Below are 27550 nucleotides of genomic sequence, written 5' to 3'. Positions count from 1 at the left end.
AATAGTGAACAAAAACAATAAATTTCAAAAGAATTACATAGGCTACATGAGGCTATTTGTCCAGCTGCTCATTGGGGATCCTGTAAAAATGACTTTTTCACTAACTTTTCATCTCAGCAAGACTTTCTGGAAAAACAGACCTTTGCTGCAATAGAAACATCATAACCTCACCAAATTTTCTCATTGTTTTGTTTTTGCTGTGAATCATGGGATCCCTACAGTGCAGATAGAGGCCATTTGACCCATCGAGTCTACACTGATCCTCTGAAGGGCATCCTCACCTAGACCCACCTCACATTTACCATGGCTAATCTAGATAGCTTGCACATCTCTGGACACTAGAGGACAATTTAGCATGGCCACGCCACCTAACCTGCACATCTTTGGACTGTAGGAAGAAAATGGAGCACCTGGTGGAAGCCCACACGGACAGAGAGAGAACGTGCAAACTCCCTACAGGCCGGAATTGAACCCAGGTCTGTGGCACTGTGAGACAGCAGTGCTAACCATTGTACCACCATGTATTCTAGAAGCTTACACTGTTTAACTCTACAGACTAAAATATCAAGACCTTCATTTTCAAACAGGTTTAAACAATCCCCAATCCTAATGAATGATTTCAAGCACAAAAAAAAGACCCATTCCACTGTGTTTACTAAAAGACAACTCAGGGGTCAGTTAACTCAGTTAGTTTGAAATTCAGAGTGATGCCAACAGTGTGGGTTCAATAGCTGCATGTCTGAGATTACCATGAAGGCATCTTCTCCTCAACCTACCTTCTTGCCTGAGGTGTGGTGATCCTCAGGTTAAACCACCACCAGTTGACTCTGTAGTGAAAGAAGAGAACTATGGTGACATTACTTTTTCCCAGAGTATAACATCACTTCCAGAAGCCACAGCATTCAAATTAATATTTTTTTTTCCACAATAGAATGATTTCTTTTTTAGTTTATCCATATATTTTAACAAAAATTGGTTTTGAATAAGTGCATATGACGCACAAGAAATTTGGAGATGCTTATTTTGGAGCATAGAGAGGCATTGCTGACATCACAAAGATAATCCCTATACCTGAACGGTGAATCCTGAAGTGCATTCATTATTTGTTCTTGGGTCTTACTTGCATCAAGCCAGCAAGCTGGGGCCTACATGTAAATAATAAGCTGGGCAATCAGGGTTTTGATGCAAAACAAAAACAGAAAAGACTGGCAGGAGGTGCTAGGAGTGGCCTGGAGGATGGAATAGCAGCAACAATTGGGAAAGCGTTGACCAGTGCAATATCGATGGCACAAACACAGAGAATACCGGAAAAATACTGCAAGTCTGGCAGCATATGTGAAGGGAGGAATAGAGTTCCCATATTGAGCCTGTTGTGATTCTTCTTGAAAAATACTGATGGGGTTCTGTATTGTTGGAGGTGCTGTGGTTCGGATAAGAGATATGATCAAGGCTTCATCAAATGGTTCCCATGATACTGTTTCAAAGAAGCTATGGGGAGTTTTCCCCAATATCCTGAGCAATATTTACACCTCAATAAAAAACATTTTATGCGGTCATTATCACATTGCAATTCACAGGAATTTGTTGTGTACAAGTTGGCTGCCACTTTTCCTACTTTATAACAGTGGCTATACTCCAAATGTACCTAATTGGCTGTAAGGTACTTTGGAACATCTTAATGTTTTGAAAGATACTACATAAATATGTCTTTATTCTCCCCACTGAATGTTAAGTCTTGTCACTATAAGCATAGGTACCCTTTTAATGATGTGATAATTGTTCATCATTGCTAATTAACCTCCCTGGCACTAACAAATCACAAAAATGTGGGGTCTCCCTGCTTCAGGTATTAATTGCTATTGGAGATTAAAGTACAAGCATTAAATATTTATTAGAAGGTACATATTTTTCTTACGCTTTTTAATTTGCTTTTCTTTGTTTCTCTTTCTATCCCTAATGTGACATTGAATTTAACCATTCCAATTAGCACTTCCTTCTCTGTCTTTCGACTTTTTATTTCCCATCCCTTAAATCTTTTAGCATTAAAGAGAGACACTCTCTCCTTAGCCTTGATTAGCCCTGTTTTCTTTGTTGTGCTATAATTCACTCACACTTTAAGAAACTTTAAGACAAAAATGTTTTTGAACCAAAAGGTGCAGGGCCAGGAAACCATTTGACTGGTCACATTGACATGCACAAAATATGAAAGTAAACATGAGCACAATATTTAATTGGGATGTAAACACTGAAATCAGATAATGTTGTTATTGTGGACACAATAAGGATTGCAGATGCTGGAAGCCAGAGCCTATAGGTACGAGGCTGGAAAAGCACAGCAGGTCAGACAGTATCCAAGGAGCAGGTAAGTCAACATCAGGACTGGGTTGTTACTGTGTTCCATGAAGAATCAAAATAATTTCAGACCTGTCTTCTATCCCTCTCAGGCCATTCTTTCAGTCTCTCTAAGAAGTTCTCAGATAAAAAAAAAACTATTTGTGAATTCATGGATTGTGTTTGAATTAATCTCTCTTCACAGCAGGAACCTTCACTGTGAAAGATCTTAATAACTCTTTCTCCTACAGTTGTATTCACACTAATATTGCTACTTTATAAATACTCATTGTTGCTTGGTTTAGCTCCATGATTAGTCTCAGGGCAAAGAATACAGTCCAAAAAGGCTAATCTGCTCAGACATAGTAGGAACTGCAGATGCTGGAGAATCTGAGATAACAAGGTGTAGAGCTGGATGAACACAGCAGGTTTTCTGAAAAAAGGTCTAGGCCCGAAACGTCAGCTTTCCTGCTCCTCTGATGCTGCTTGGCCTGCTGTGTTCATCCAGCTGTACACCTTGTAATCTGCTCAGACCATAGTTTTAGAATGGAATTTTCTATTGAGATTATTAAAAGAAACATCTGAGCTAGATTTATCTCACTTGGTACGATATCAATATGAATGCCATTCAGTCAAACTAAGCATAAGTCCTTTAACGATCATTGTTCACAGCCTAATATCCTACCCACTGAATTCAAAATTAAATGAGCTACAGAGAGCAATACAAGTAAGTGTTAAAAAAAAATCTGATGGAGCTTTCTTTAAAACTAAGACATTTAATCCACACTGCATACCACAACTACTTCCATAGGTTTGTGAAACATATTCCTGTATGATGGCATTGATGTCACATTGAATCAGTATAATAATTCAAATTATGCTTATGTCTTTCAGTGGCTATATGGGTCATTCTGCTACACACCATTAGCATTTCTTGGTCTTGTCTAAATCACACGAAACTCTTTTAAAACTCTAATTGAAAGTAACTGCGTGTAGTATAATTATGATAATTCCCACAAGATACATTTCCAGAAAGCATGAATAACATGCAGAAATTGGGGCATTTCTTGTCTTTCATCTAACATAATAGATCTGACCTGAGTAATAATTTTAGGTAAGGTTGGATACTGAAAATAATGTACGTGTCAACTTGTGGGGGAGGGAGAAGTGATGGAACAACAAATTGCACCAAAGGCAGAACTCAATAAAATGAAGATTGAAATGCTCCACTATTTTAATATGCCAAGAACATTCTGTTTCCCTTTTAGGGTAGAATGCACTAATAAAACAATGTACTAATTAGTTCAGGTAAGTCTAATACAAAATAATTCTTTAGAAAGATTTGAATGAGGAGTGTTAGGACAAGATGTACCGTTTATCTCAGCAATACAGCATTGATTTATGGAAAGCACTGACTAATGCAGAACATGTGATACATAATAAATAGTTTATGATCTGAACTGGCTCCTTGAAAGTTCTGCATGCTATCTCAAAGAGAGCAAGTGTAGCAGTATTTCAATATACAGTATTTTGTCCTTTGAAACTCTTTATCCGTCCTAAGCAGATGGATTATGTATACCTCTTTTGAACTGTACTCATGAAAGTTCAGTTTTGTGATGAACTCAGAATAACTAGCATCAATGAAAAGACTTTTTTTTTAGTTTGATTGTTTAAACCATAGCCAGATGTACTAGAGTTCATCAATTATATACCTTGGTATTAACAGTTTTATGCCTCTTAATTTATAGATTAGTGCTATATTACAGGCAACAAGTTCTACTCCTCAAAGTCTGGACACTTTTGTTCTATCTCCATATGGCAATTAGTTACTGAATCTCTGTTTGTTGGAAATAAATAAAGTAAATCATGATTTGCCCTCTGTACATTGAAAGTTTCCTGATTTTGGTGGATCACAGTCAATCTTTTCTGCTCTAATCAGCAATCTTTCCCTACGTTGTTGACAACTCTTTCTTCTCTCTGAGAGTCACTAGACAACTGAATGTTTTTATTTTCTTCTTTTGTCACATAAAGTGTATAGGCTCAAATTACAGTGATGGTTGTAAATAACAGTCTTGACAGGGAACTATATTTGAAACCTCAGCACTTACTACAATCTGTGATGTTGCCAGTTAAGACTGTCAGATCATTACTGTTGAAAATGAGAAACTGTTAAAAAACAAATACCAGAGTGGAAAACCAGCTTACAGAAAACAAAAGTTGATTTTCACCCCTGAAGATAAAGCTGTTTCAACGCATCATTGACCTTTCAACGTTGTAGTATGTTTCTTGATTATACATGGAACAAAATCTCACTATCCCCAGTACAGAACACTGTTATTAGTTATCTGGACTATGCTTAGTTCATTGCACACTATTTCCCTATGTAGACAAAATATCTTTAGTGTATAGAATCATAGAATCCCTACAGTGTGGAAGCAGGCCATTCAGCCCATCAAGTCCTACACTGACACTCCAAAGAGCATCCCACCCAGACCCACCCCACCTCTGTAACCCTATATTTTTCATGCCTGATCCACCTAATTTGCACACCCTGGATGCTTTAGCATGTCCAGTTTACCTAACCTGCATATCTTTGAAATGTGGGAGGAAATTGGAGCATCTGGAGGAAACCCATGCAGACACAGGGGGAATGTGCAAAGGACAGTCACCCAAGGTCGAATAGAACCAGGGTCCCTTGTGCTGTGAGGCAGCAGTGCTGACCACTGAGTTACCATGCCATCCATAGTAATTATTTAATAATATCACTAATTTCTTTAGTTTCATTATGTAATCAATAGCCCTCCCTGATTAATGAGTTTGCTGGGACGTGTGTGTCCAACTCTCGAATATACAAAAGAACTGCCAGCACTGCATTAAAAACATATTGCAAATCAGCCATATATGTAGCTTCAAACTCACAGAGTCCTCGTGAAATATCATTGAATTATAACATCTCTGTAAGAATGAAAATGAAGCATATGTTTTCTTCTCGGCTCATTGTCCTTGTTTATGAGTTTTTTACAGGCACATTATTCTGGCCTTCCTCTAAATCTTAACTGTATATTCCTACAATCCTGCCATACACTGGTCTAAACTGAATCAAATTTTAATAGAGAAAGGAAGTAGAGGATTTATTGTGCTGGCTGGAAAAAGCGTAGTACAAACATTATAAGCTGAACAGAAGGAAGTCTGAATAAATGTGAACACTTTCACAATAAAAGCCACTATTGACAACATTCTAAGAAAGAAACCAGCTGAAGCCACATTACAAACATTAAACTTTCTAGTGTTATTACAATGACAGAGGGCAAACTGAGACAAATAAAAATGTCATTCCTTCAGAGATAGTAGGAACTGCAGATGCTGGAGAATCTGAGATAACAAGGTATAGAGCTGGATGAACACAGCAGGCCAAGCAGCATCAGAGGAGCAGGAAAGCTGACGTTTCGGGCCTGGACCCTTCTTCAGAAAATGTTTTTGACATGATGTTCATCTCTTGTGGAACTGGAATATTATAAGATTGACATCAATTGTATCAAAGCAAGTTGAAATCTAAGTCAGGCATGATTGGCATGACAAGACTCAGTCCTATTTGAAGCTGAAGGGCTAGAAAACAACAATCCTAGCAAGTTAAGTGTCGCTTGAGGTGCCAGACTTCATGTACGAAAATAACAGGCTGATGTCTAAGTGATTATCAGGATTTCTGTTACAGGAGTTTGGGTTTAACAGGTTCCACTCACTGGCCTGCTGAAATACAGCTGATGCAGAAAGCATTTTGTGTTGATGTGCTACATGACTGGCATTTAAACTTGCATTTAATGCAACTGAGAGAGCATTTTGTTAACACATACGGGCTTAGGTCAGGACTGGTGAAGATGGAGAGTGTTTGGTGTTTATTTATCCCAGCCTCCTACCCGTAACATTATGCAGTATTTTGCTATGCTATTCTGGAACTCCTCTGTCTAATCATCAGTCTCAGAAAGAGCTCCCTAGTGTAACATAATTCTCATCCTGCTGCTAGTACTGCACTGCAGATGTCCAAGAATACTTCTGTGGATTGGGATTGCTGACAGGGTGCTGGGGAGTACTGCTGTGTAAATAACCATTTTTACTCAAAACCTTGCTTAATGAAATCACTAAAATGTTCATTTTTGTGGAGGACGGTGACAATAAATCTGAAGAGATGAATATTATGATTCCATTTCAGGGAAAAATAGACAAGTAAGGAATCCCTCCCAACACTGCAGTACTATGTCTGCACTAAACTAACTACATACAGAACGGCTAGTCATTGCAATTGATTTTGTTTCATTAAAAATTGGATTGTTTTGACTGCTAGCAGAAAGTGATCACTAGACAAAAATTTTATTACGGAGTTTGTATGATGATAAAAAAAACCTATGAACCTTGCAGAGATTATTGGTTAGCTATGTCGCCTAGGATATTTTGTTTATCTCTTTATATTCTTATTATCCACTCATGAGATATAAATATTGCTGGTAAGGGAAACATTTGCTACTCATTCCAACTGTCCTTGGTAAAGTAGTGGTGATTCGCCATCTTGAATCACAGCAAAACTCTTGTAGGTGAGGAGTCCTAGGATTCTGACCCAGCACCATTAAAGCAATGATAATATAGCTCCATGTCAGAATGATTGGAGGGTTTGGGGGGGACTTGTAGCTGCTAGTGTGTTATGCAACTGTTACCCTTGTTCTTCTAATTCTTGGAGGTCATGGGTTTTGAAAGCGCTGTTGAAGAAGGTTCAACTTAATGCTGCACTGCATCTTGTAGATGGTACACATTGCTGCTATTGTACCTATGATGGAGCTACTGAATGTTATAGAACGTAACATCTGTAGTATGTATTGTATCTTGGGTTGTGGTCTTTGCGTTTCCTTATAATATCTGTGACTGATATTTGTCAACGTGCCCAGGTAATTGAGATTTACATTCACACTTTTGAAACAAAAAGCATTATTGCAAATTTACCTAACGGCAGTTAAAATCTGATGAATTAAGAAAAATAAATAAAATATCTTCATTTCATGATGTAATTCAACAAATTAAAAATTACACAATTAGTTTTGTAAATGTTACTCAAAAGTCTGGTACAATTCAAATCATATCAAATCAAAGCAAGTCCTATCATGCACAGCCTTGAATAGCAGTAGAAAATTATACAATTGACAGGAGGAGGCTGCACAATTATTTCCATCCTCAATGATGACCAAGTCCAACATTGCAAAGATCAAAGTTGAAGTATTTGCATCCTTCTTCAGTAAGACGTGACAAGCCTTCATCAGGTGGGCTTACGAGTACAGATGGAGTTTAATATAGATAAATGTGAGGTGCTATATTTTGGAAAGGCAAATCAGGGCAGGAATTATACACTTAATGCTAAAGTCCTCGGGAGTGTTGCTGAACAAAAGGACTTTGGAGTGCAGGTTCATAGTTCCTTGAAACTGGATTCACAGGTAGACAGGATAGTGAAGAAAACATTTGGTACACCTGTCTTTATCGGTCAGCGCATTGAGTATAGCAGTTAGGATATCACGTTGCAGCTGTACAGGACATTGGTTAGGCCACCTTTGGAATGCTGCATTCAGTTCTGGTCTCCCTGCTAGAGGAAGGATGTTGTTAAACTTGAAAGAGTTCAGAAAAGATTTACAAGGATGTTGCCAGGTTTAGAGGGTTTCAGCTATAGGGGCAGGCTTGATAGGCTGGAGATAGTTTCTTTGGACCATCGGAGGCTGAGGGGTGACCTGATAGAGATTTATAATTTCATGAGGGAGATGGATCAGGTAAATAGTCAAGGCTTTTTCCCAGGGTAGGGGAGTCCAAAACGAGAGGGCATAGGTTTAAGCTAAGAGGATAAAGATTTAAAAGGGACCTAAGGGGCAACTTTTTCACACAGAAGGTGGTGCATGTATAGAACGAGTTGCCAGAGGAAGTGGTGGAGGCTGGTACAGTTACAACATTTAAAAGGCATCTGGATGGGTATATGAATAGGAAGGGTTTAGAGGGATCTGAGCCAAACGCTGACAAATGGGACTAGATTTATTTAGGGTACCTGGTTGGTATGGACAAATTGGACCTAAGGGCCTGTTTCCATGAAATACATCTCTATGACTTTATGACTAAGCGGCTGATTTAACTCGGCCTCCTACTGTGGTTCCCGGTATTAGTGCTTACATGGTCAGATGTTCACAAATGCAAAATGTTCATTACAATTTGCAGGTCTTCAGATACTAAAACAGTCTAGGTCCATTTGCCTTAAGACCTGGACAACATCTACAGCAAAACATATTTTAACCACCTCCTCTTGACATTAAATGGCATTTCCATTTCTGGATACCTACTTTCAATATTTTAACTGTTTCCATTGACCAGAAACTGAACTGGACCAGCTATATCCACACAATGTCTACAGGAGTAGATCAGAGACTGGGAATTATGTGGTGAATAATTCACCTCCTGACTTCAAAAGCCTGTTCACAATCTACAACGCAAAAATCAGGAGTGTGATGGAAAACTCTCCACTTGCCTGGATGAGTGCAGCTCCAACAACACCCAAGAAGCTCAAAACTCCCAGACAGCATAGCCTTAATTGACACCCCATTCACTACCTTCTACATTCACTCCCTCCATTTCAGATGCATCATGGGAGCAGTGTGTACTATATACAAGATGCAATGCAGCAGCACACCAAAGACCTTTCAATGGCATTTTTCACCCTCAGGACCAATACAACCTACAAATTCAGGAGTAGTCAATGTATGTGATCACCATCAGATGCAAGTTCCCCTCCAAGCCACCTCTTTCCGGACTATGAGTCGCATTATTGTTCCTTCATTGTCGCTGTGCCAATATCCCAAACTCCCTTTGTAACAGCATTGTGGGTGTCTCTGCATCACATGGACTGCAGTGGTCAAGAAGTTGGCAGACCATCTTTCAAAGGGCAATTAAGCATGGGCATCAAACACTGGTCTTTGCCAGCGACATCCACATTCAATGAAAGAACAGGAAAAATACTTCCCTGGAGGTTTCTTCAGCTTCATGATAAAGAAGGAGAAGGAGTTGGAGCAGTGCAGATCACTGAGCTATTCTTGTTCACTTCCAAGTGATCAGTCATTGAACAGAACGAAGAACACCTTTCCAGATTGTGGAAGACACTTTTTAACTTACTTTCTTAAAATATTTTCTTTTCATGCTTATCATCTTGGTAACTTTGGGTACCAGTAACACCATACCAGCATTTAGCCAGGCTTTAGTCAATGCAATTGTTAATTATTTAGAATCATTCCATCCTGCATCTGATCATGTATAGATTAACATAGACTTGGAGACCACCCCTTTTACATTTCCTTTTCTGAGAGCCCTCACAAAGTGACATCAAGATGCTGAGATTTTCCACCTGCCTTGTGGTAAGGACTCTGACACAGGTGTAAAGTGTGCAGGAAGCCTGGCAGAAACAGATTTCCATTGGGAAATCCATCTGGGCCAGCTTCTATTCCCTTGGTAAGAAGTGGGAATTATATTTAGATATAACAACTGGAAATCTGGCTTCAGCTTCCAGAATAACAAAATTATATTTTAAATAAGATTGCCAAAAGTCTTGGAGGATGGAATGCTCTTCTTTGCAAGCAATGACCCTTCCGTTCATTTACACATAAGGACAGATATTGCATGAACCATATTTATTCTCCTTTGTTTACACGTTAATTATCTTTAATGTAAATGATAGTGGCTGTTCCCTGCTTAATATCAAGCATATTATTCCAGGTTGCACCAATCTCTTTCTGAGTTGCCATTAAAAAGGATATTGCCATATTAAAAAGAAAATCCTGCAGCTGAGACTATTTTGTTTAATTTTTGACAAGATACATCGGTTTACAAATTTAGTACAATCTTTGTATTGTTAATCTAGAAATCTATGGCCAGCGTTTCCCCAGGTGTATCAAATATATCCGATTCAGTGACACACCAGAACTTTGAAAAACATTGGCACTCCTGTATCAATAAACTTGTTCTTGTGTTTCTGAAGAAGAGTCTTATTCAACATAAAATGTTCACACTGGGTGGAATGTTAGAGGGGCCTAAGCAATGTAGACTATAATGAGATTTGTGTCAGCATCATGTGAAACCTCTGTGAGGTCTATCTCGACATTGAAAGCAATTGTTGCACCCAGTGAGTTCTTTGTTAGGCATGGGCAAGTTATTAATTAATGGGGATTATTCCTTGTAAACACCTTTTTAATGGCCTAAATCACCTGATTAATATTCAGTTTCCTGCCTTCCCAATGAGCCGAACGAGCCAGATGTGGAGAATTCTCAACATGGAAATCAGTTTCTGGAGACACCAGTTAATCACTGTCTGTGGGGAGTCTCCATGTTGCTCAGACCCTAACAATGTCTCCAAGCACATTTCACAGGGCACTAGCTGCACACAGCCTTCACCCATGGACATTGGCATCAGACAGTTGCCAACCCCACAGTGAGAGAATGGATTCGTCTGACTCAACACCCTCCTCTCAACTGCTGACCCAAACCAGCCCCCTGCACCGACACGATCGCCCAGATCTATCTAAGCATTCCCCCACTTAACTATCAATCTACCCCCTCTTTCATATGCACTACCTCAAACCATACCCCCATGCATCTGGTAGCCTATTCCCTTCAACTCATCTGACACTGTCACCCTTCAGCCCTAACCTACCTGTCACACTAACCCCCCACCCACATGGCACCCTACAATCTTATGCAGCTGGCACTCTAACCTCTTACTGACTCAACTGGCACCCTATCACCACCACCTCCAACCACTTCTGCTTATATTACACAGATACCTTTCTTCAATAGCTTCAAAAGTGTCTGTGAAATCTTTAAACAATTTAACTCCTGAATTCAAGCAAAAAAGTCCCATAGATAAAGGGGCATATTTTAGCCCGCAATACTACTGCTATACTGAATGGATTTCTCTCCGGTTTCCTCTGCTGGATGCATTCAGGACAGATCAGGCATGGAATTTTGGCGAGGAAAGCCGTGAGTAACCTTATAAAGGTTTACTATCAGTTGAATCTATACTGACAATAATCAGAAAATCTGCGCCATTGTCTATTCACTTAACTCACAGGTGTTTGTTGGATCGTGCTGTTCATATATTGTGGCATACATCTCTCCACTATAAGCTTGACATTGTCAAAAAGGCTTCTAAGAGTGAGGAAGGCACAATATCAGTGCAGCCTTACTTCACTGTTCTGGTTCTGCTTTTTCTTTAGACCATTTCATCTTGGCTTTAGTGCCCCTGGAATCAGATTTTGGCCAAAATGCTAATCAATTCTTCCTTGGACAATACCCCATCTGCGTACCAATTTCCATTGAAATATTTTGAGATATATTTCTTGCAGAAAAAAGCTAAGGGTGAAACATTACTCCATACTCAGTCATTAGTGGGGCTAATTAAATCTTAATTATTTCCTGATGCGAGCCACAGCATGCAGTCTCAACCTTGGATTCAATATAACTATTAATGGTATCAAAAATTAAGCCAAGTGGCTTTCTACTGGCGTTCTCCAGATAATTCTTTTGATGGAAAAAGAATGGCTTAATGCTGACACCAATTTTGACAAGGTTCTGTAACCCAGTTATAGGAAAGATCAGGAGAACTCTCATGGAAATTAATAAAAGCTACATGAGATTTAATATTTCAATAACGCAAATATTCTCAGCAAACATCAGCTGAGACGTAACCTTACAAACCCGACTCAAAAGATAGCACTTACCTTTAATCTCCAATCAACAAGTTAAGGTGTCCTGAGCTTTTGCATTCTTGTACAGTAATGTAGAACTACAGTGTTTTTATTCACTTTAATAAATATAATTGATTCTTTTACGAAATGGGTTTTTTTTTATCCAAGTCAACACTAATTTTTCTTTTTTTTTAATATCCTATGATAGTGTTTGGCAGCAACTACTTACTTTTGAAAGTAGGGTCCAGGAAAAGGCATTGATCAGAACTAATTTATTGGAACAAAATGAAAAAAAAATCCTTGTTGTCAATCACAAGACAGGCTTGGGTTCCGGCTTTGCGTGCAAACTCATCAATTTGCGATGGCATGTGTGAGGAGATGGCTATTTTTAGACCCTTGCTGACTCATACTTTGAGCGCATAAAATACCTAATAATGTGGATTAGATAAATGCCCAGTACCTTCAAGGATAAACCAAATTGGGATTATTTAATGCAAAAACTGCATTGGTTAATTTTCAACTCAGTCCATATCAATCTATACATCATAAAAATCCAGCAAGGGAGCATTTAAAAACAATTCTTGGGGACAGGATACTAAGCGAACGCAATTATAATTCACCTACCAGAAAGGAGTTAAGCAGTGTGTGAATGGTTTCTGTAGATAAAACATGTATTGTGATATGCTGTGGTTATTTACAAAATAAATACTTCTTCATAATTCCAGATTTGATGCTACATTTCCCAAAGTGTATTTATTTAATTTGAAAGCAATCCTTAATCTAATTCCTTGTTGAGAAAAGGTATCAGCTCGAAATTCGGGTTACCTTTTTAAGATGTAGCTCAGTTTTAACCCCAGAATCGTGGTATCAAGGTTATTTTATAGTTGTCACAGCTAGATTGAGAAATTTAGCAGCAAACCTGCTAAAAAGAAATTAAAGTTTCTAAGCAGTGCTATTACTTTTGAGAGAGGATGATAATTATAATTTAAGTAGATGGCCATCTTTTTAATCACTACAGTATTAACACTGCTATGTTGGTTGACCAAAATAGTTTAGATCATGGCTATACACCAAACACAGTAAAAGTTATAGCACCAATATGAGTGAAAAATCAGAGTTATTTTAGGTAAGAAGTTTAAAGTAGTTCAGATTCTGCCTGATCCTAGTTTAATTCATTTCTCCCAAAATTCTTATCTCATTTATATGTACAATTCACCAAAAAGCAGTGTCTTTTTAATGCTGCTTGGGTGCATCCAGAATTAAAGAGTTCCCATTTCCTAAGCGCATATAAAATTTCCTGTCAACCCTAAATAGCTGTTGACTCTAAACTTGAGAATGAATTTGCAGGAGAGAAATAGAGACAGGGACATCAATTATATTTGAACCTTCTGCCAAAATTAAACAAGCAACTCTGGTAGCATATTTCTCTTGGGGCATTGTTGCTGGGATCGACCCCAACCTAACAGTGAGGTATAATATGAAATAGATTCACAGCGTGAATTTAAGAGATTATGTCACATGATTAGAAGAGTCAGAAGAGAGTTCTCGTGGGTGAGACACACTGATCTTGTGTTGATCCGTGATAGATACTCTGTAAATTAATGGCTTTTGCAGAAAGGTGCGTGGAATATTGTAGAGTCAGTTGGAAGACAATTAAGACTCAGATCACCCAAACAGAAGCATGTCAACATAGAAGGTACCATTGATGTGACAGTTTTCACCTGCGTCATTGACGTAAATGCTTTGCTTTCCTTAGCTGTGGATGAACTCAGCGCATGTGAAATTTCTACAGGTAGTAAAGTTTTTAATTGCTGCTCCATATGGCATATCCCCAGTCATCCACAGGATAGGATTAGGATTAGGGTTAGAAGCGAGAAGATAAGATGCAAAGCGTGACTTGGATAAAGTGCTGCGGCTCTTTCCCAAGTAAATTTGAGGGTGTGGTGGGGTCATTTTTTTGCCTGGAAGGATGTCAGGTGGGGATCCCACCCCTTTCCCATCTCCACCTTGATTAGGTGCAGGGTAGGAGGGCATATGAATGGCCTTCTTATGTCAATGCCAACTGGGTCCATCACATGAGCAAATAAGGCAAAATGGATGGTCTGTGAGGTGCACAATAAGCAAATCTCTCTGGGGATAAGGGGAAGCAGTGAGGTGGAGCTGTGAGAGAGCTGGAGAATGGAGGTTCCCTGATTGACAGGCACTAAGTATCTGACTGAGAGACCCAACATTGGGAAGAAGGAGTGAACACTTCCGGCCCAGTGTTCCAATTGCACAGCATGGCATCATCGTCCAGGTTGGTGGTCTTGTCCCGATAGTGGTTTTCTTCACCAGAGGCTTTCGGCCCAGTTTTCCCAGCAGCCTGGTGTGTCAGTTTGATCCTGGTGTTGCATTCTCGTCATGGAGTATCATTCTGGCTGTGTGTTTCATCTTTGGAGTGGCTTCCTCCAAAACCAGGAGCCGTAAAATGTACTGTGATGAACTTTCGTCTTAAATTTACTTTTTATTGGTACTTATGAATGTACTTATGACTTCTGTCATTAATACGGGTGCCATGGTAAGGCGACTTATAATACTTTTCATTGTATTTTTCCTCTAAAAGTACACATGACAATAAATTCTAAATTCATGTGCTAAAATTCAAGGGCCTCCTGTGAGCCACTGTCATTTCTCCTGAAACACATACCCAGCCCCAGTCTGCAATCCCTCTCCATGGCCCTCATCCTAATCTCACTCACTTGTGGCTTGGATTCTTGGCTGATCTTAGGCAACTGGCGCAGGCATTGCTGGCATCTACTATTGCTCCCCAGGTGGTGGCAAGGAACTACCAATTTCAGATTGGCCAGACACACTGGCATTTCCATCTCATTGATCCTTGATCCCAGATAGGGCCTGGTACTGGCCATGTACTGCCTGACTGGCATTTAATTCAATGGGTTTTCCACAAAAGAAGCAAAATGGGGCTCATGCGTTCTTCCTAATTTTCTGCAAGTTTCTGTTTCAATTGTTCAATGCTTTGGAGTATGGCACATAATATTGCTGTGACAGATCCAATGGCACTGGAAAAGAAGAGGAAAAATTAAAGAACAACAAATCTTTGGGAAAGCAGGTTTGTCGGCACTTTTAGTTCTTATTTTGAACTTTTAGCATCCACAGTATTTTCTCGGACTATTAAAAAAGAATTTCTTCCATATTTCCTAAATTTCAATCCTGCTGTGGTCCATGGTATATTTGATACCTTTGGCACAGATTAACAGGTCCCTATGAAACGATAGTGATTTTAATTAAATGTTGCAACAGGCTGCGCTTCAGAGTGTCTAAAGAATAAACGGCATTTCCAACAGTTCTAGTTTTCAGATTAATTCTCCTTCTGAGCAGCATTTGTAAATTTACTAAAACACTTCACATATTTAACTGTTTTTTCTTGAAATGAATATCTGAAGCTTAAGAGTATAATGTTTCTGAAGCTCTCACTGTGTCCTTTAAGTTGTGTTCTGTGTGGCTTTATTATATTAAGGAATAATTTATATCAGGTTTTGGGTATTATAAACATATCCTCAACTGGAATTCAGAAGGTCATGGTGTCCCCTGTCACCATCAATTGCTGCATGGACCTTCTATATGAAAAATGTTCAAATGAGGCTTTGGCTTGTTGTATTACTCTCCTGACTTTTCTCCTAATGGATTACAAATCACAGCATGTCACCATCAGTCGCATTAGCCTTCTTTCAATTACATACATCCCTCATTCTAATATTCAGAAGCTAAAGATTTTAGATTGTTATGGGATACTCTTCTGTAGAAGATGCTGCAAAACCTAGCATGTGACATAAAAGAAGTGAAAAGCCCAGAACAGTTGTTTTGGAATACCATGTAATTGGCAGAACTTTTATAAGGGTGGGCATAATTCACAATGTCAGAGAGATTAACATATATCTCATATCTCAGCCCAATTTTACACTCTATGTTATCAGTAAAGGCAAACTCGTTTTTGGGTCAGGTTGGAGCTGTTTCTTTGGTCAAAAGAATAGCTAATTAACTCGTGTTGTCTTGTGGTAGAATGGTTCATACCTTGGGATCAGAAGGTTTGAGTTCAAATTTCACCTGTCGCAGAGGAACATATCTGAGCAGGTTTATTTAAAATAACTAACAAATATAGCACAACTGTACTTGTTAAATTAAATTGTACCATGTATCAAACCCATAATGCTCGTCTTGAATAAGGACTGCAAAATACATCAAGATTTCAAGACAAGGATAAAAATCCTTAAAGGTACAGACAGCATGGATAATTGAAGAACTGTGGTCAGAATATCAAAAAGACTCAAAAATTAACTTCTGTTAAATTCCAAGGGAGTGATGAGACAGTTCAATGGGGAAATGCTTTTATGTAGAATAGATAAAAAAAAAAGCATAACCATTTAGAATTTATGTCACATGAAATTTCTTTTTGATTGTGCTTGGGTGTGAAATAAATATTTAGGAATTTATATGAATGTTCAGTTTATTAGTTGTTAGTTTTGGTTCTTTTTGTTGTTCAAGCTTCTTAAGCATTGTTGAGTTGCACCCATTCAGGCAAGTCAAGAGAATTCCATCATGGTCCTGAGTTGTACTCTGTAGGTGATGGACAGGCCTTGGGGCTTTGTGAGGTGAATTGCTTCGTGCAGAGGTCCTAGCAGCTGATTTGCTTTTGTAACCATACTATTGACATGGCTGGTGCAGTTCAGCTTCTGGTCAATAGTAACCTTCAGGATGTTAAAAAAGCTGAAAATGTTGGTAATGTCCCTGAACATCAAGAGGCAATAAACAGATTGTCTCTTGTTGGAGACAAAGAAATATTTTAGAATTTTTATGTCTGACATTTGCGATGGAAAGAAAAATGTGCATTTATATTACACCATCACTTGTTCAAAAGTGGTTTACATCTAAAGAATATGCCTGAAATATAGTCATTATTGTAATGCTAGAAACATGGTAATAGATTTCCACACAGCAAGTTCCCACAAACAGCAACCGAAAGAAGTACGGATGCTGTAAATCAGAAACTAAAATGGAAGTTGCTGACAAAGCTCAGCAGGTCTGGCAGCATCTGTGAAGAGAAATCATAGTTAAAGCTTCAGGTCCGGTGACCCTTCCTCAGAACTGATGGTAGCTAGGAAGATATTGGCTTCCATGCAGAAGATAGGATGGGGGGAGTGGGTAAGTAATAAATGACGGGTGGGAATAAAGCCCAAAGAGAGACAGTTGGACAGACAAAGGAGTTGATAATGATCTGGCTAGGAGTGTGAATAGCTGTTAATGGTCACTGTCAGTGGCTAACAATAAGCAGTGTGTAATGGCAGACTAAATGATAACAAGGCAGTTCTGAGGAAGGGTCACCAGACCCGAAACCTTAACTCTGTTTTCTCCTTCACAGATGCTGCCAGACCTGCTGAGGTTTTCCAGCAACTTTGTTTTTGTTCCTGATAACAAAGCTTGGTGTGTGTGGCCTGCAAAAAAGATCCTGAGCTTTTCAGTGCCTGTCACTTTAACACACTACCCTGTTTCCTGGCCAACATCCCAGACCTGCTGAGTTTTTCCAGCAACTACTGTTTTTGTTTCCCACAAACAGCAGTTTGATAAATTACAAGATAATGTATTTTTGTGATGTTGCTTCAAGGATAAATATTGACTGAGACAGTAACAACATTCAACTTAATTGACTATTATGCATTTAATTAAATAAATCTCAAATTTGTGTTCCTTCAAATTTTCTTTGCTTCCTCCCCTTAAGCCAACAATTTAAATGCAGCTTTGGTCAAACATTAGAGCGTCTGTATCAAAATGACAGTGCCACACAAGTCTGATCAGTAATTCTTTATCCCTTAATTTTATAAATAGTGATTGAATTTCAATGAACAGCCACTAAATTAAAATAAATGAAATGTGCTTAATTTTCTTCACGGCGGTTTTATCTAGTATTGAACTGGACGAAATTTGCTCTTCTTTGTGATTAGCATGTACAGAATGGGTGCCACAATGTTTAAAGTATTAAACAAAAAAAAAACCCACAGTGAATTTTTTGCAAGGGGAGTGTGTCTTGGATCACAGAGCGTATCCAAGCATTCTTTTGGATTCAGTTCAATATAATTAAGAGAAGACTTGACAATAGCAATTTGTTTAAATGTGGATGTTTATTAAGGAACAAAAATAAATAATAAGTTAAAAAAAGAAAAGAAAGGGCAAAAAAAAGTCTCACGCCCTTCTGCCTGTCGGGGACCCCTCGATTGATGGCTGGTCTGGAGGCTTAATTTCGTTCCTGGCACCGTTCATAATCCCGGTCCAAGGTGAAGTCCAACTAGGAATGAAACTCTGTCTCTTTTATACAGTGTAACAAATAGCCAGCACAGAGAAAGCAGATACAGTAGACAAAACTGTTTGCTAGTACAGAAAACAAGTTTTTAATTGTGCTGTTTGTGGAACCTATGGGAATGTTCACAGGACTCATTCAATGTCATGCAGCTGTCAAATATCATCAACAATCTTAGCCCTTCAGCCCATCCTATACAATCCATCCTGATGATTTTTGACAGCACATGTGACAATTGCAGATGCAAATCAGCGACAGCCACGCGAGAATGTATAATAAGAGTACGTAACCTACACGAGAATATTAAAACTACAATGAAAATAACTATCATCTACACAAACAATACAACAATAGGGTGTATTATCAAATTAACAATTGCAGTGGCCTTTATAGACTAACTCTTAAATATATATCCCACCCCGGTGCACCGTCAAGGACATGATGAAACCAGCAAGTTGTGCCAGCTGACTGACGTGACCAGAATATCGTATACATTTTTTTTTCATTTAATCTATTTACATAATTTGCTCTAAAATTCAGTATATTCCAGATTCAGGTTCCTTAATTTGTGTTTTTTTTATTATCCAGTTCCCTATCCACAGATTATATCACCCAATAACAGTAAAATAACACCATCCACGGACTCAACATTTCTCCAGCTCTCTTCGTCTGTATCCATCTTGAGGATATTTTTCAATATGTCTTGTTCCTTGCTAATTTTATGAACAATTGTATCATTGAGTGGTAACTACCTCCAAATCCAGGTACGCCCTTTTGAGCTACAATATACAGGGGATCAAACAACACAGTTCTCATGTTCATCAGGCTTTACCTTCAATTTATGCTTCACGCCTTCCCAGGGCTCCCTTACCACAGACTCCTATACCACCTGAGTCTTAGCTCAGCCTTCTTTCACATACACTAACTGTCCTAACAAAAATGCAATTTCATCTACTGGTTTAAACACTGAAGTAAATGTATCATACAAATGCTCAAGATGGGGTATCTGTATAACACCTGATGGCCCCTTTCACTCAGTCCACCATTACTCGTCCCAGAGCCCATATTCTTTCATTTCTGTAACATTTTGACATAATAACCAATCACACTTTTTATTTTGATTGTAATTCTTTTTACCTCACTTTCACTAATGCTACTTTCCTGGTTTTAAAGCCAGTTTCTCTATGGATTTTGTGTCAGTGTTTTATCATCTAAACTATGTTTTTTACGCCCTTCCAAGCCACACTAATCCTTTCATTAAGTAGGTGTACGTGTCTGAGACCTGTTCTTCGGTGCATTTGTTTTTACCATTTCATGTTTGTTACCTCCTAAATAACATTCACTTTTGCACGCTTACATTGGTATGCCAAGACCATGTCATATATTCTTGACTACCACATGATCTTATCAAATGATCTATGAGGTTTAACTTATCTCTCCACGAATGGTCCCGATGCCTCAGGTAGTTTCTTAAAAAGAAAGACAAAGACGTGAACATCACCAAGAGAAAGCAATCAGTTTCATGCTCTTACCTAAACTTCCTTTTCACTAAAATGTATTTTAACCTCAATTGCTGATTCAACCTAATATTCTATTTTTTTTTGTTTTTCTGCCACCAGTCTCCACCCTTAATTACTTTGTCTCATCCAATTTTACAATTTAACTATAACTATCATATCTAATTCCAGGGATTTGTAGAGATTTGTAGTGCATGGAACATAATCTTACAACATTTTAAAACAGAAGTCAAACATTTCTGTTTGATTCAGGCACAACATACTTTGCATGTTCTTTCTCTAAGATGACCTACATTTTTTAAAAAGTTACTTGACAACTCATTCCAGATATTTGATATATCTCTGTGTAAATTTGTCCAAATTCAATGTTGTGTTTGGTCCCTCAAAGTCAGTAACCATTTTTGTATGCATTGAAACCGCTGAGACTGTGTGCATGCTGATTATCATTTCCCAGAACCCGTTTAAATTTTCAGGTAACTATTCAATTTAAATATTTTAGAATACCAGAACATGTGAGCTCAATGGTTTAAAGATTCCTGATGCTCACTACAATTGATATTTCCACAGTGCTTTCCCGACACGAAAATGTGTAATTGATGATTGACTTGATGGGTTGAGGATGCCTCATCCATCATTGTCTTGTGTTGTTGAAATTCTGCAAATGGATTCAGCTTTCAGTGTTTCCAATTTCTAAAAGAAAACAAACACGCTCCATCCATTCCACGTCAAGCAGAGTGGGTTAATTAGTATTAATCTACTACAGATTCAAAAAAGGGAGTGGGGTGTAAACTCCTGCACGTAATTAGTCATCTGTCTCTCCTCTTTGAAGGAAGGAAAAGCCCACCCCTTTGTTAAATTTGCCTTTCCGAAACACCTCGCACACAGGGAGTTGCATTCTCGACATTCTCATTTGGATATTAACAATGAGTCAATCTTATCATCAGGAATTAAAGATTCACTCACGTTAAAACAGATTTGGAAGTTCACTCTGGCCAGAAAATGAAATTCCAAACATGGTAATTTCTGGAATTAAATTTTACCCAAGTACAAACACATCATGGAGCCAATTCCAAAAGGTAAACTTTTATCAAACTTTACAAACCAAATTTTTGAACCAATATTTCATCGCAGATTTTTTGCTTTACACAACCACTGATGGTTTCTTAAAAGGACATTACATTAACTATACATGCTCCACACTAATACAGGCACACATAGGCATACACCATACTTTCAAATTACCAGACATTACCAAAATGCAAACTAAGACTTCAAATTATCCCCAGATCTCGAGCTCCAGGAAACAAAAACACACAAGTGGTACAAGATGATATTTAGCAAGCAACGAACAAAGGTGCATTCAAACCAGACCTCAAAGATTTAACACTTCTACAGGGTTCAGTAAACTTGCAAAGTGCAGAAACCTGGTCTCCAGTTCTCTCCTTTTTTGATTATAGCCATCCCCCAACCTTTCAGGGGTCCTAATTTGGCTATCATATTATCTACAGAACCAAATCCAGAGTCTGCCACATTCCACCCTAGAATACAGAAGGTCTCTGGAGCATCAAGTTGCTTTTCTCTTCTCTTAAACATTTTCCCAAACCCCACCCTCATCACCAAAAGTGATTGGATCGCAGGGTGTATCCAAGCAGTTCTTTTGGATTCGGTTAAATATAGTTAAGAGAAGACTCAACAACAGCAATTTGCTTAAATGTGGGTGTTTATTAAGTAGCGGTACTAATAATAATAATAACAATAATGAGTTTTAAAAAAGGAAAAGAAAGGGAAAGAAAACAATAAGCCTCACGCCCTTCTGCCTGTCGGGGACCCCTCAATTGATGGCTGGTCTGGAGGCTTAGGTTCGTTCCTGGCACCGTTCATGATCCCGGTCCAAAGTGAAGTCCAATTCAGAATGAAACTCTGTCTCTCTTATACAGTGTAACAAACAGCCAGCACAGACAAAGCAGATACAGAAGACAAAACTGCTTGCTAGTACAGAAAACAAGTTTTTAATTGTGCTGTTTGTGGCACGTACAGGAACTTTCTCAGGTCTCATTCAAGGTCATACAACAGTCAAATATAATCAACAATTTTAGCCCTTCAGCGTATCCTATACAGAGTGGCTATTTATTTGATATGCAGTGCATAATCATTTTTAAGGAGACATATTATAGCTAACAAAGTCAAGAGAGTTTAACAACAACTTGTTAAGACCTCCCAAGGTTACACAAGTGTACTGATAAAGTGAAGCTGCTACAACTACGCAGAATGGCAGCAAATATTGCATGGTAAGCTTGTCCAGATGAGGCCATCTTATCTGGCATGGTATAAATACAGAAAGTGCTGGAGAAACTCAGCTCAGCTGGTCTGGCACTGTCTGTGGAGAGAAAAACAGAGTTAACATTGCAAGTTCACTGACCCTTCATCAATTTTGATGAAGGGTGACTGGACTCATAACATTAACTCTTTTTCTTTCTACAGATGCTGCCAGACCTGCTGAGATTCTCCAGCACCTTCTGTTTTTGCTTTGGATTTCTTGCAGTTCTTCAATTTATTCTATCTGGTATGCGTCTGCTTACAAATTTATTTGAAGACAAAGGTGAGCCATCTTAGCGAACCGTCATGACAAATCTAGTTCTTCAAGCTCAGTAATAAAGGTAGGTTGTTGGTCAGAGTTCTCTAGTGTTCCAACGTGTTTTACAGCTCTGTCGGCCTGCTTGGTGTTGCGTTGTCAAGTCTGCCTGAAGGATAACTTGGTCTTAATTTTCATTATAAATAATATTTTTTAGTTATTACTCTTAGTGTTCTCCTATGACCCATTGACATAATCCTGACCTTGAATGGTTAAAGCCAATCACAAAGCTTGTAAACTGAGATATTATGAAGATCAGTTCCCCTTTATAGTAACTCATTGTAAACCCCTATATATTTCTAACGACTTCCCTCTTAATTCATAAATTATATAGTTCCCTCTGAAGAATAAAACAATATCTGGCACTAATTGAACCCTTTGTGACAAAGAATTTGTATCAACCAGTTGTTGTTAATCAATTTCACCAGTTTCTTTGTTTTACTGACTTGTTGACTGGATTATACAGAAGATTGTTCACCTGCTATTTGGTGATCAAGATCTGGAAACTTGTCAACAGAAAGTCACTGCTTGCTCCTACAAATTACAGAAACAGTCAATAAGCTAATTGTTAGGTTATTTGTAGCAGACATAAACACTTAGATTTTTTTTTACTTCAGGAGTACACGAGTTGTCAACATTTTTGAATTGATCAACTTTGTGACATTTGTAAACAAACGCAAGCGGAGGCTTGGAGACCACTTTGTGGAACACCTATGCTCGGTTCGTGACAAATGACTGCACCTCCCAGTCGCGAACCACTGCAACTCCCCCTCCCCACTCCTTGGACGACATGTCCATCCTGGGCCTCCTCCAGTGCCACAACAATGCCACCCGAAGGCTGCAGGAACAGCACCTCATATTTTGCTTGGGAAACCTGCAGCTCAATGGTATCAATGTGGACTTCACAAGCTTCAGAATCTCCCCTCCCCCGACCGCATCCCAAAACCAGCCCAGCTCATCCCTGTCTCCCTAACCTGTCCGTCCTTTCTCCCACCTATCCACTCCTTCCACCTCAACCCCCACCCCCACCTCCTACCTACCAGCCTCATCCCCGCCTCCTTGACCTGTCTGTCTTCCCTGGACTGACCAACCCCCATCCTAACTCCCCACCTACGCTCACCTTTACTGGCTCCATCCCTGCCTCCTTGACCTGTCCGTCTCCTCTCCACCTATCTGCTCCTTTATCCATCTTCCATCCGCCTTCCCCTGCCCTCTCTATTTATTTCAGAATCCCCTTCCCCTCCCCCATTTCTGAAGAAGGGTCCAGACCCAAAATGTCAGCTTTCTCCTCTGATGCTGCTTGGCCTGCTGTGTTCATCCAGCTCTACACCTTGTTATCTCAACTTTAAAATGTTTGGCTCTTTGTAAACAGGATATCTCAATACATTAATTGCAATTTACCTGTATGGCATTAGTTTCCTTTATTATGTGTTTTCCTTCTGAAGCATGCATCTTATCTGAATGAAAGAACAGGTTTGACAGGAGGGGAGTAATTTTTCAAAATCATGTAAAGTGCTAAAAAACCTCTGAGGCAGTGGTGGTTTAATTCATGTCGAGTAAGACACCAATTTAGCAAAGGTGTTGAAATCTATGTTTGGAGCAGCCAGCCAGAGGCTCATTAAGGTGTAGTTTGTCACAGGCAATTCTTCCTAGCACTTAGGAAGTGGATGCACAGCTTTTTTTTTAGTTCAGCACTTCAATTAAACGCCTGAAAGATTATGATCCTTTTCCAATCAGTTCTCACATGTCAACACCTTAATTAAGAGCAACTGCAATATTCTGGAAAACATGGACACCTTTCCATAGCAGAGAACCATCTTCTCAACAAGGCAAACATGGGGCTGGATATCATGAACACGTAACATAGATTGAATGCTCAGCCCATCGCCTTCTCAACCATCCCTGATCTCATCCTCATAATATGAAAATTGGCAGCTGCGGATCATAAAAGTAAAAAAAAAAGTATGACTGAGTTTAATGAAAGCTCAATTGACACTGATCATATGTTACTACACCATAAAACAATTAGCATGGGTCTCTAGTAGTGCAATGGTAGTGTCCCTACCTGTAGTTCGCAAGGCCTTGAGTTCAAGTACTACCTGCTGTGGATTTGTAATATATCATACCTGAATAAATCGATTAAAAATATTTAGGACAATAGGTTTAGTAAGGAATGGGATTTCTATTAAAAGAAGTTCATAAAATATCAGAAAGTATGTGTGGAACAGAACCTCCCAACGTTAGTGTCTCCCTTTCCTTTCGACTGTCTACTCTGCAAAACTCAATCCATGATCCACCGTCAGCTCTCAAAGTTTTCCAAGCTATGCCTGTGTCAAGACCCTGGTCTTGTTATGGCTAAGTTATACCAGGCATCATTATCATTGCGGGCCTACCTGTAATACTAGAAGGACCTACTATGGGATCATGGCACTGTTGACATTGCTGGAGAAATACTTCAGGTCTGGAAAGAGAAACAGAGTTAATGTTTTGAGCCAAATATGACTCCTCTTCAGAATAAAGCCTGGCTGATAACTTTCAATCGGCATTAATGGGTGCATGATAGCATTCACAGCAGACTTGAAAAATTAACTTTGTTGCCCTGTCCACAAATGCTGCCAGACATGTTGAGTTTCTCCGTCATTTTCTGCTTTTATTTCAGAATGGAGATGGTTCATTCGGAAATATAATGAGAGACTTAATCAGGAACTTGCAGAAGTGAATTCAAGACAAACCTTAACACTACTTAACCCAGGGAGCATGACCTGCCCCACAAGAGGCTGAGTCAGCAGATCAAGCATTGGCGTTAATAGCCATTTCAGAATCAGGGTCAAAGCAAGATATATTTGATCATGAAGGGCATCCTAAGAAGAAAATAAAAAATCACACTATGGGAATCATCAGGGGAATGTGAAAGTTTGGTCATGAACATCTTGATAGAGAGCCTCCTTGGTCTGCAGGAGTAGAGGGAGAGGTGTATATGAAATCAGGTAGTGTAACACGAGTTACTGTAAGGGAGGGACAAGAGGGTAAATGGTGTCTTTCTCTCCCCATTTCTTTCATTGGTGTAGGACATTGCCACCCCTTCTTGACCTTATCCAGTTCCTTATCTAAAAACACTGTTTCTCTCAATCATTCCCTGAGTCATCCTGCAACATGCCTCTATATACCAACAAGTGTACCTTTACTTTCAGTGGGAATAGGTTTAAGAAATTCAAATATACTGCTCTATAAAATCTGCATCTAATCAGCATGTGGTTGCTAAATCTTCATGTTTTTGGTTTTACACTTCAAGACAAGTTCAAATTATAGTGATCAACTATCAGGGTTGATTGTTGGCTAAATTGGGGCTTATTTTATTAGTACTTTTCAGTTAGGTCCTGTTCTCACCTTGACTAAGATAATTATGAATTTCTCTGACAAAATAGCCAGGGATTAGCATGTGTGCGAGATGTGGCACATTGTGAGATCTGAACATTTTGTTACAGGAATGTATCACCATAGTGGGGCAGGAACTGGATTTTTGGAAACACTGCTCCCTCTCTATTGCAGGTAAAAACTTGGTCATCAGGTTTGAGGCACTGTCTCTGTTGTTGTACTCGTTGCGGGTCTTGCCCATTCCAAGAACCTGCGATGTGGCAGTCCCTCAGCTTCAACTGGAGGTCTAAGATGGACTGTGTCTGCAGGGACACCATATGCAAATCTCTGGATAAGACGTGGGAAAGAACATACGCAATTGTGCAGTCATCCTGATGTACACCTTTATGTGTGGTTGCATTAAGCTGTTCATAGATCCTCTGTATGCAAACACCAAATGTCTCGAGGTACTGAGGTTCTACAAGTCCCATTGTTGTGAATGATGGGATTGGCCTCATTGCCATGGAACACTAATTGATCCATTCTGTATCATCTGTCCTTTGTGGATAAATTTGCAAAGAAAAATACCTTTGACCTCATGTTCATCAGAGAGTGGTCAGCACGTAGCATCCTTGAGACCCTGCAGATGTTCCCTGAGCAGACTGTCAAAATCATTTGGCAGAATGCCTCATCAGTAGAGCTTTTCAACAAGACATAGCCAGGCTGATGGTGAGAAGGGTACTACCTGTCAAAGCCTTCATGAATGCCCAGACCTTCCGTGCCACTGCACACCACACTCAAAGTGGCTGCGGTGGTCGGGGGGTGGGGAGCATGTGGGGTGGGGGGTGGGGGTGGGCGAGGTGTGTTAGAGTTGTCACATATTTACTTCTGGAATATGCCTTTGCAAAAGAAGTCTGGAGAGGGATGCAGTGTTTTTAGTTGAGGTTTGCCCCGAGCAGCTCTGTGATGCAGGACTCTGACTCTGTGCTCTATGGTCTGTTCCCCGGGACACACGCTGAGACAAAGATCAACTGTGCCTGGCAAACCATCAACTTGGTGAAAGATGCTCTTTAGTCTGCCCGAAACTTGTTGGTCTTCCACAGCATAGAGTTGACCCCAACCGAGATTTGCAGACTGGCACTTTCTAAGGTCCAGGACTACGTGCTGAGGGATGCACTAAAGTTTGGGACAGCTGCTGCCAAGGTGTAGTGGGGAAGGACCAAAATCTAAGGTGTTTCTGCCAACATTAAATGGGGGTCCATTCAGTTATCAGATTGCCCGGTACCTCAAATCTATTAAATTTAGTCTTGCACAAGTAAGAAATATACCTTTGGTTTATTTGTCCAATGTTTGTTTGTTTGTTTCTTCATATATTACTGTACAGAACCCAACTGCTTAAGTGACTATGTATGTATATAAAGATATTTTTATGAATAAAGTGTATTTTTGAAATAATAAACAATAGCAATCTCTCTGCTGCAGTCACTGTTACGGAGGTGTAAATACTGTAATATATTGTTGAAAAGCGATACAGTTTGTTGAAGCTTTTCACATTGCATCCTTCAGGACATTTTGCATATATACAAATTCAAGAGGAAAACCAACATTTATATTACTT

This window comes from Rhincodon typus, chromosome 25 (genome assembly GCF_021869965.1).
Source record: "Rhincodon typus isolate 14 chromosome 25, sRhiTyp1.1, whole genome shotgun sequence".
Classification (NCBI taxonomy): Eukaryota; Metazoa; Chordata; class Chondrichthyes; order Orectolobiformes; family Rhincodontidae; genus Rhincodon; species Rhincodon typus.
The sequence above is the reverse complement of the archived record's forward strand: the minus strand, read 5'-3'. Positions refer to the sequence as shown.